Source organism: Citrus sinensis, chromosome 8, assembly GCF_022201045.2.
Source record: "Citrus sinensis cultivar Valencia sweet orange chromosome 8, DVS_A1.0, whole genome shotgun sequence".
In the NCBI taxonomy this organism is placed as follows: Eukaryota; Viridiplantae; Streptophyta; class Magnoliopsida; order Sapindales; family Rutaceae; genus Citrus; species Citrus sinensis.
In genome coordinates, this window is record NC_068563.1 from 19,275,230 (window position 1) to 19,284,682 (window position 9,453).

Sequence of the window (9,453 nt, forward strand, 5' to 3'; positions counted from 1 at the left end):
TGATAATCTGAGGGCTTGCTAAATAGATAATCTATGACATTCGTTTTTATTTTTTTCATTTTAGTTTTACAATATAAATTTTTTAAACTTAAAATTGGATAAATGAATTGGATTTTAGATAATCATCAAATATCCATAGCCATTCTGTTGGATCATAAACTTGATCCAAGATGAATAAATTCAAGCCCAACTCATGGAAGGTTCCATGAGTAGGTATGGTTGGTGAGGTTTGAATTACTTGTAGTAGATCTGATAGGTGTGGTTGGTGAAGTAGGTGAGTGGTAGGTTTTAATGGATGGTGAGGATTTTTGTATTAGTTGAATAAATGAATGATTGTGATTAGTTTGTTACATGTATAAATACCCCCTCTCCCCTTTGGTTTATGCATCAAGTGAAGTAACAAAATCTCTAAGGTGTAGAGAGTGAAAAATTAGAGTTGCAATTGGTGAGAAGTGTTGTTGAAGAAATAAAATAGTGTGTTTTTTGTGTGTTTTATTTGTTAATTCTCCAACACATTCAATATCTAATTGAATAATTTTAAAAATATTCATATTCATATAAAAAAACGATTTTGGATGGATATTATTCAGTTCAATTGAATTGCATATATGAATATCCAATTTGGATGGACCAATTTGCCATCCTTAAAAATACTATTACAAAAAACAGTAAGGTGGAGTAGAAAGAGATGCTTAATTCCTAGCATGTCAACTCTAAAACCGCATTTGTTTACGCTACCAAAACCATCATAGTCAAATAAATTAATCTCTTTTAGAATGTCAACTCTTGAAGCTTTTGACTTTTATATATACTTCATCGTTTCTTAAGTTCGGATGTTAAATGCGAATTTGAATTCGTGTGTATTCATATTAATACCATATGTCTTTTTTTTTTTAATTAATTGTAACACCAATTGATGTTAATGTGAATCTACACGGAATCCATATTTAACCATCCGTATTAGAGAATTTCTAATATATATACACATAGAGAGAACATTCTCGTGTCTGAAAATCCAGAATTTCATAACAATTTGACAGCGTTGTGAATATACTTTCACAACGTTGTCAAACAATTTCAAATTTGAGAAAGTCTATTCACACAGTTATTATCATCATATATGCATGAAGCCTCCAAAATGGACCAAAACTGAAACGAGTATCAATGTCAAAGAGAAAAGAATAGCCAGCACTATAAATACCATGCAACGATTGAGCTTCTTCTTCATCATCTTTCAATACTCAAGATAACAATTCATTTATTCATCAGCTAATATGGCTTCTCTTTCTCAAACAAATTTTACATATACAATTATTGCCTTCATATTGTTGTTGATCATCTCTACACAATGTGGAGCACAACTCTCACCAACATTCTATGATGCCACATGCCCTAATGCTCTCAATACCATCCGAACAGGCATTAGAAATGCTGTTTCACGAGAGATTAGGATGGCGGCATCTTCATTCGCCTCCATTTCCATGATTGATTCGTTCAAGGTTGTGACGCGTCCATTTTGTTGGATGATTCCTCCTCCATTGACAGCGAGAAAAATGCACTTCCAAATTTTAAATCAGCTAGAGGATTCGAAGCTATAGACAGTGTCAAGTCTCAACTGGAGAGTGTTTGCCCTGGAGTTCTTTGATCATTAATTTTCTATCAGATTAATACAATAAGAGACATGGTCCTAACAGAAATAGCGATAAGCCGATGCCGTTCTGTATTACTAATCTTAATATATAATTCATTGTTAGTTTTGGTTAGTTAATTAATTTGAAAATATTAATTACAGGTTGGTGGACCATCATGGACAGTTAAGCTTGGTAGAAGAGACTCAACAACTGCATGCAGAAGCTTCGCTGAAAACCTCCCTAGCTTTACAGATGGATTGGACAAACTCATTTCCACCTTCGCTACCAAAGGCTTGAATGCAAAATACTCGGTTGCCCTTTCAAGTACCTCCATCTCTCTCTCTCGGTTGGCCAAGCACAATATGCATTTTTCCGTGAAAGGATTTATAACAATCAAAACAATATTGATGCTGGATTTAAAAGCACTCGAAGACGTCAGTTTAGTAATTTAGGATTTTGAGGATAATTTGGTAAATTATCGTGTCGAGGGCATTTTGGTAGTTTATGGATGTAGGGGTGTTTTGGTAATTTTAAGCATACATGAATAGATGATTCCTGGAAAATGTTTGTTTCAAGCTTTATTGCATAAAGTTAGTCGTATTTCATGTTACGGATAATAATTATGTTGTTTCCTTGATTTAGGAGAAACCGCGAACGAGGACCAATCTGCGAATGTAGTTGATACCTGAGTTTGGACGTAATCATTGTGAGCGGAATATACAAAAATCCATATTCATAGTTTATTATGATAGTAAAACATGATTATGAAATAAGTATTTTAAATACTCAAATTTAATGATTTTCTCGGGATGGATTTTACTTACGTATTGATATGTTATTAAAAAGTGTTTGGTTAATGGTTTTCCGTATCGATTTTGAATAACGCATTATTGTATTTTAAAGGTAAGAAAAGTGGATTTGAATGTGTTAATAAAAAGAAAAATATGATTTAAAGTATGGTTAAAAGGTATATGAATATGAGTATAATAATTGTTTTTTAAAATCATTAGACAATACCCTTCCCCTCCAGATACAATAACACATATGAGATCAGAGGCCTTTGGGGCCCATCTGGGTACACACAGAGGCTTTGGGTCGTGTACTTGGACGCCTTATCCTTTGGGGACCAGATTATACATGCACAAATATGATGAGATATATGATATGATACTTTCCCATCTATCCGTGTAGCTCCGGGGCATAACGATATTTAGATAGTACGTCATTGCCTGTCTGTTGAGGTCTGGATATGAGATATAATGAGATATATGAGATGATACTTCCTTGTCTATCTGTGTAACTCCAGGACATGATGGTACTTAGATAGTACGTCATTGCCTGTCCGTTGAGGTCTGGGTATGAAATATGAGACATATGAGATTACATTTCCCTATATATCCGTTGTAGCTCCAAGACATGATGGTTTCCTGATTGCACGTCCGTCGAGATCCGGATATGACGAGATTATTCACCTAGGTACGTGTTTAGTGATTGTTTTGATATTCAGTATTTGCTATTATAAGTATTATGATTTCCTTGATTTTATGTTATATTATGTATTATTGTTATATTAGTACTTGATTTAAATTAAATAAGTTTATTAAATTTCTTATGATATTTTGATGAAATTATTTCAAGAAATATTAAATTATTTTAAATAAGTTTATTTTCAAAAACTATTATCCACTCACTGAGTTTTATACTCACCCTGCTTTTATTATATTCCCTCCCCCCCACCTACAAGAGATTTGCAAGTACTGCAGTCGACCCAGCAACAATAACTATTTTTGAAATTATGGCCACGTGATGGTGTTATGAGCCATAGATATTTTTATTGGGATATTTCAGATTGTATAATTTTGTTGTAATTTGTGATAACTTATTGTATTTTGACATTAGAATGTTTGGGTGATATTTGGTATGTTGATTAAGAAAGTTGTTGAGGTTGGTTGAATATTAAACTTTTTTTGGGATTGTTAATTTTATAAATTGCATGTTTGGGAATGTCATAATTGTAGAGGAGACTCTGCCGAATCTTTAGTATAATTCTTAGATATTAGTTTTATTATTAATTAGGTTAGACGAGATTAGATAGACTCGTCCTGGGGATTCAGAGCAGGTTGTTTCAAGTTGGTATCAGAGCGTAGTTTTAAATTTTGTGGACTTTACTGTTATGATTAGAATCAGTTTTGTTGTATTAAAGTCAGAATTGATATTTTGTAGGCACCATCATGATTCATCGTAGCAGTAGGCGTGGCCGTAGTCGTATTAGACTAGTAGTTGGGTTGACTCTATGAGATATACCTATGGCTGCGGGGGAAAATGCTCTTGTTAACGAGGGAGTAGTTGAGTCTTCAACGCATAAGGTTGCACAGCGGGCATTGAAAAATGCTCTAGACATTAAGCAGTCAATTGATAAGCTAGCTTAAATTATGACTATAGTGGTACAGAACTAGACTCGTGCGCATGCTAGTCATGGAAATATTATTGAGCGTGTGAAAAGTTTAGGGGTAAAGAGATTTAATGATTCAAGAGATCCACCCGAGGCAGAGTCGTGGTTTGTCATGTTAGAACATATTTTTGATGTGATGAGATGCTCAAAGGAGGATAGACTTTCCTTTGCCACTTTTCTACTTGAGGATAGAGCTTATCATTGGTGGCAAATAGTAGAGCGTCGATATTGAGGACATGCTAGGATTAGATGGGCTATTTTTCATAATAAAATTTATGACCATTGTTTCCCAATGGTATACCAAGATATTAAGTAGAGGGAATTTCTTCGATTGGTTTAGGGATGTATGTCAGTACAGGAGTATGAGAATAAATTTCTGAATCTTTCTAGATTTGCTACTACAATAGTTAGTGATGAGAGGGAGAGATGCAAACGTTTTAAGGAGGGTCTTCAATTTAAGATTCGTACGACCGTAACGGCATTACGGTACACAGAGTTTGCTAAGGTAGTTAAAGCGGCCAAGAGAGTAGAGTATAGTATCTTAGAGGGACGCAGAGTTTAGACTTTAAAACAAAAACATAGCTAGAGTTAGAGAGAGGGTGGCTCAAGTAATAGGCTCACATGCAAATTATTCAACTAGCTTCCACAAGAGTCAGAGTACAAGCTTTAGGGGAGATCAGAGATAGCCCGTCATTCACAGTTTGGTACAGTTGTTAGTGGAAAGTAATGTCAGGGCACTGGGACCGTATGACAGAAATAACGGAAGACACCGTGGTGATCATTCTAGGAGTATACAACAAACTTCTTGCCCTTCGTGTGGCAAGAACCATCAGGGTTAATGCTGTATTGGAGACAAGGTGTTAGAGTGCAATTTATGCACTAGTTTTGCATTGTTTACTTCTCTTAATATCGATGTTTTGCACTTAATAATAGTGATTTACTTGTGTTTTACTTTTGTAGGTGCAATTCTATTGATTATTGATAAAATTGAGCTACAAGATGATGTTTAAGGATGATTGTTCTCTTGGAGAAATTATGAGCGGCAGAAGAACTTTGTTGATAAGGCGTGGGCGCATGCTGTCAACTGCGAACCTGCAGTTTTTAGTTTAACGTGTTTTGTATTTTTGGTTATTTTTGTAATTACGAATTTAATATTTCAGATATTAGTATTTTATTTTAAATAGAATTCTAGAGGAGAAGAGAGAGAGAGTATTTAAGAGAGGAATCTATTGTGAAAAAGGAGGATAGGGAGAAAAGAAAGAAACCCTAGATCTTAATTTTTCTCTTCTCTCTATGAAGAACTAAACCTATTTTTCTTGTTGAAGGATAACGAAGCTTTAATTCATCACTACTGTGAGATCTTTCTTGTGCTTTAATTGTTTTATTACTTTTTGGGTATTTATTTATTCTCTGAATTATTTTCATGATTATGTTTGTTAATTAGGTAATTGGCCACTATTTAATTATCAACTTAATCTATTGTCAATTAAAGGATTCATCGTATGAAGAATTTAATGTTTGTGACAAATAACATAGCAGAGAGTTGTGTTGTGAGAATAAACAATCTAATTTAAATGAATCATCATATGTGTTGATTAGGATTTAGGTCTCTCTGGTTTTTCAGGCTGTCAATTGATTAAATCTTATGATCGTATCTAAGGTTGTCTATTGATTAGGGAAATATCCAACCGTCGTACCTTGGTTATCGACTAGTTAAGGAGAGATGGCTATTAGAGGGTCTCAATAGCTATAACCGGTCTATTCATAAGTAATAATAATCTATATTTGAATCAATGATCAGTAGTCGAATCAAGCTGAGTTAATTCCTTCAACCAGAGCTTTCTCCAATTTGAATTACAACTTTAATTTGCATTCTTGTTATTTTAATTTGATTTTTATTATTATCAACAATTTCCCCATTTTACGTTTTACGTTTCAAAAGGATTTAAATAATTACCAATCTCTATGGACACGACCCTGCTCAATCACTATACACAATTTATTTAGAGTAGGAGTTTATTTTGTTGGCTTCGACAACCATCACAAGGTGTGTTATTTATATGAAAAACCTCGACATATTAGGAGATTCTGCCCTACTTTGTCTCAAGTTGATGCTTCTGCACAAAGGACAACCTTATAGTTTCAGCCTCACTCTAAACAGACTCAGGGTCAGAGAGGCGTACAACCAAGGGGTTCTTCCTCTTCTACGCCAGGTCAGAGAGGTCAATTTAGTCGACCTCAGACTCAGGCTTGAGTCTTTGCTTTGACACAACAAGAGGCTCATGCTACACTAGAAGTTATCATGGGTATCTATCTTTGGCCGTGAGGCTCATGTTCTTGTTGATCCTAGATCCACACATTCTTTTGTTTTCTGTACTTTTACCATGCATATAGAGCGAGAGTCTGAACCACTGGATTATGATCTAGTTGTTAGTACACCCACTGGGGGGTCACTATTTACCGATAGTGTGTATCATGATTGTGTAATTAAATTGGGTGAGCATGAATTTTGGACGAATTTGAATATTTTAGACATTCGAGATTTCGATGCCATTTTAGGCATAGACTGGCTTGCTTCTTACCTTGCTACTGTAGATTGTTTCAAAATGGAAGCTGTGTTTGAAAAGCCAGGGAAAGCTGAGGTGAAATTTTGTGGGGAGCGCAAAGTTTTACCCTCATGTGTCATATCGGTATTGATATTAGACGATTGCTAAGAAAAGGATGCGCAACATATTTAGCACATGTGATAGACACAGAAGCTAGTGGGTTGAAATTAGAGGATAGTCCAGTAGTCCAGGAGTTTCCAGATGCTTCAGAATAGGAAATGACAACACTAATAAGCAAACAACATTAAAATCAAAACTAAAGTTATTTTGGCATCAATATTTATAAACAAGCAATTCTCCGATAACGGCACCGATAACTTTTTGTGTGAAAATGTAATGCAAGTGCACGGATCATTAACAAGTAATAAAGTGATAAGTAGAGTATAGTTCCCACGAGGATTGCTGTATTAATTACCTAAATTAATTCTAACTCTAATTTAATTTGAATAAATCGAAACAAGAGTTGGAATTTAAATAAAACTAAAACTAAAGTAACACAAATGCCCTTAATGATACCAAGGAGGTTTTGATTAAGAAATAATCAATAATTTAAGACTTTAGGGTTTTCAATTCACCAAGATTAATCCCAAAGCAAATTCTCAATTTCAATCAATTGTTATTCTTTCCTACTTTGACAATATATTTCTCTAAAGTAATTGTAACCTTTCTCAAGCGTTAACAATATACTCCAATGAGCAATCTTTCTATATCTCTATGGAAGTTATAACTCATTGAAATTAATCATGTTCAAGAAATAGTCATGACTGCACAAGTTTCATAGATATCTCTATCTTATGATAATCTTATGGCATTGCAATAAAATGGCTTATTCAATTTTTACTTCTCAGTCTAAAATCAAATGCCAAGTTATGCAATTGTTGATCAAGCAATCACAAGAATTAAACATATATTGCAATACTCAATACAATATGAATGAATAAACCTCAAGTTGATTGAAATAAATGAAAATTCACATATTATAATCTAGAATGAAAAGTCTAGTTCATGATAAATAGAAAAGAAATCCTAACAATTGTCTTAAACATGATGATAGGGTTAAGAAATAGAACAAGTTAGATGATTCAACCCTTGCGTCTTCGTATTTGCATTTAATTATGCCACTTTCGTCCCTTTTCTTCTTTATATCTGTCCTTTCTCTTTGAAAATCTCGAAGTCAAAAGTCCCCTTTAACTTAGGTTTCTTTTCTTTTTATACTTCTCAATATTGAGTAAATTACATGGTAGAACATCGATCTGACACCATGGTGCTGAAGATCCTGGCCCCACGATGCCAAATTTTTGCCAAAATTTTGAGGCCATGGTGCTAAAAGTGTCTCTTGCATGAATTTTAACTCTTTTTATGCTCAGTTACACACTCATTCCACCATATGGCCTTAATATACCTATTTATGTAAATAACACACAGAACACATCAAAAGCAACAAGATTACTCTTAGACTAACAAATCATCAAGTCTTAAGAAGTCAATAAGATAGTATAAAACCAGCTTATCATGCAAACATAGAGAAAGAGATAGATACCTAAAAGGGCAACCAACTCTGCGGTACTCAAGCCTCTGGTAGCAAAGGTGAAAAGAAGTTTGTCCAAGCCATCTGTAAAGCTAGGGAGGTTTTGATCTAAGCTTCTACTTGCAGTTGTGGAGTCTCTTTTACCAAGCTTAATTATCTATTATAGTCCACCAACTTGCAACGTTTTTAAATTAATTAATTAACAAAACTAACAATGAATTATTAAGATTAATAATAATAATGCAGAGTTCGAGAGCCACTCATTTACCAGCACCAATGCACAGCATTTGCTTATCAATAGTTATTTTGGTTAGCACTATATCTCTTATTGTATTAATCTTATAGAAAATTAATGATGATCTATCACAGCAAAATAAGCATCATATAAGCCAAGAGATTGGTCATGCGTGGGGCATGCAAAGCTATTACTGTGGCAAAGACTTTAGGATGTTGTTGAGTGTAGTTTGTTGACTACATGTCCACTAGCTTGTTAGCTTAAAATTAAGTTGAGTAGTGATTATTTTATTTTGAATAATCTTTGGCTATTTTGTTGCCATTAACTAGCGGTTAATGTTCTATTTCTTAGGGATATTATCTAGGAATTAGGAATAGTTGTTAATTTCTTTTGTATTTAAATTCTTTGATAGTCATTAATTAGGGGAGCTTAATCCAATTAAAATTATTGAGGTCTCTTCTCACCCTAAGAGAATACTATCGTTACTATATAACTTACGGCTTTAACTGGGACCTATCAATTGGTATCAGAGCCACGTTATCCATGGCAACTAACAAAGAAAGAACCGAGCTCTTGGAAGCTGGACTTGGTAGTTTGCAGGATGGCATGAACCGAATGGAGCTTGGAATAAATGACAGGCTACACCACTTGGAAGAAACACTCAACAAGTTAACAGAAACAATTATGGCATCCAAAGGAGCAGCAATTCAAATCGCCCATGATCAAAGTGGCTCATCACGCCCAAATTGTAAGGAGAATGAAGGAGGGTGACAAAACTTTTCATCAAAGATGACAAAACTTGAATTTCCACGGTATTCCGGCGACGACCTAATTGAATGGTTTAATTGTGTTAATCAATTTTTTGAATTTCAGGGTATCAGCAATGAGCAGAAAGTATCTCTAGCCTCATTCCACCTTAAAGGCGAGGCTAATCAATGGTGGCAATTATTGCGGAGATCATATAAGGAAGAGGGTAAGGAGGTGAAATGAGAAATTTTTCA

The 9,453-nt window shown here is 34.3% G+C and overlaps 1 pseudogene; it reads left to right on the forward strand.

Annotated features, from left to right (window-relative positions):
• Positions 1-1,263: 1,263 nt before the first annotated feature.
• On the forward strand, positions 1,264-2,091 carry LOC102630111 (lignin-forming anionic peroxidase-like; annotated as a pseudogene).
• The last annotated feature ends 7,362 nt before the right edge of the window (positions 2,092-9,453 follow it).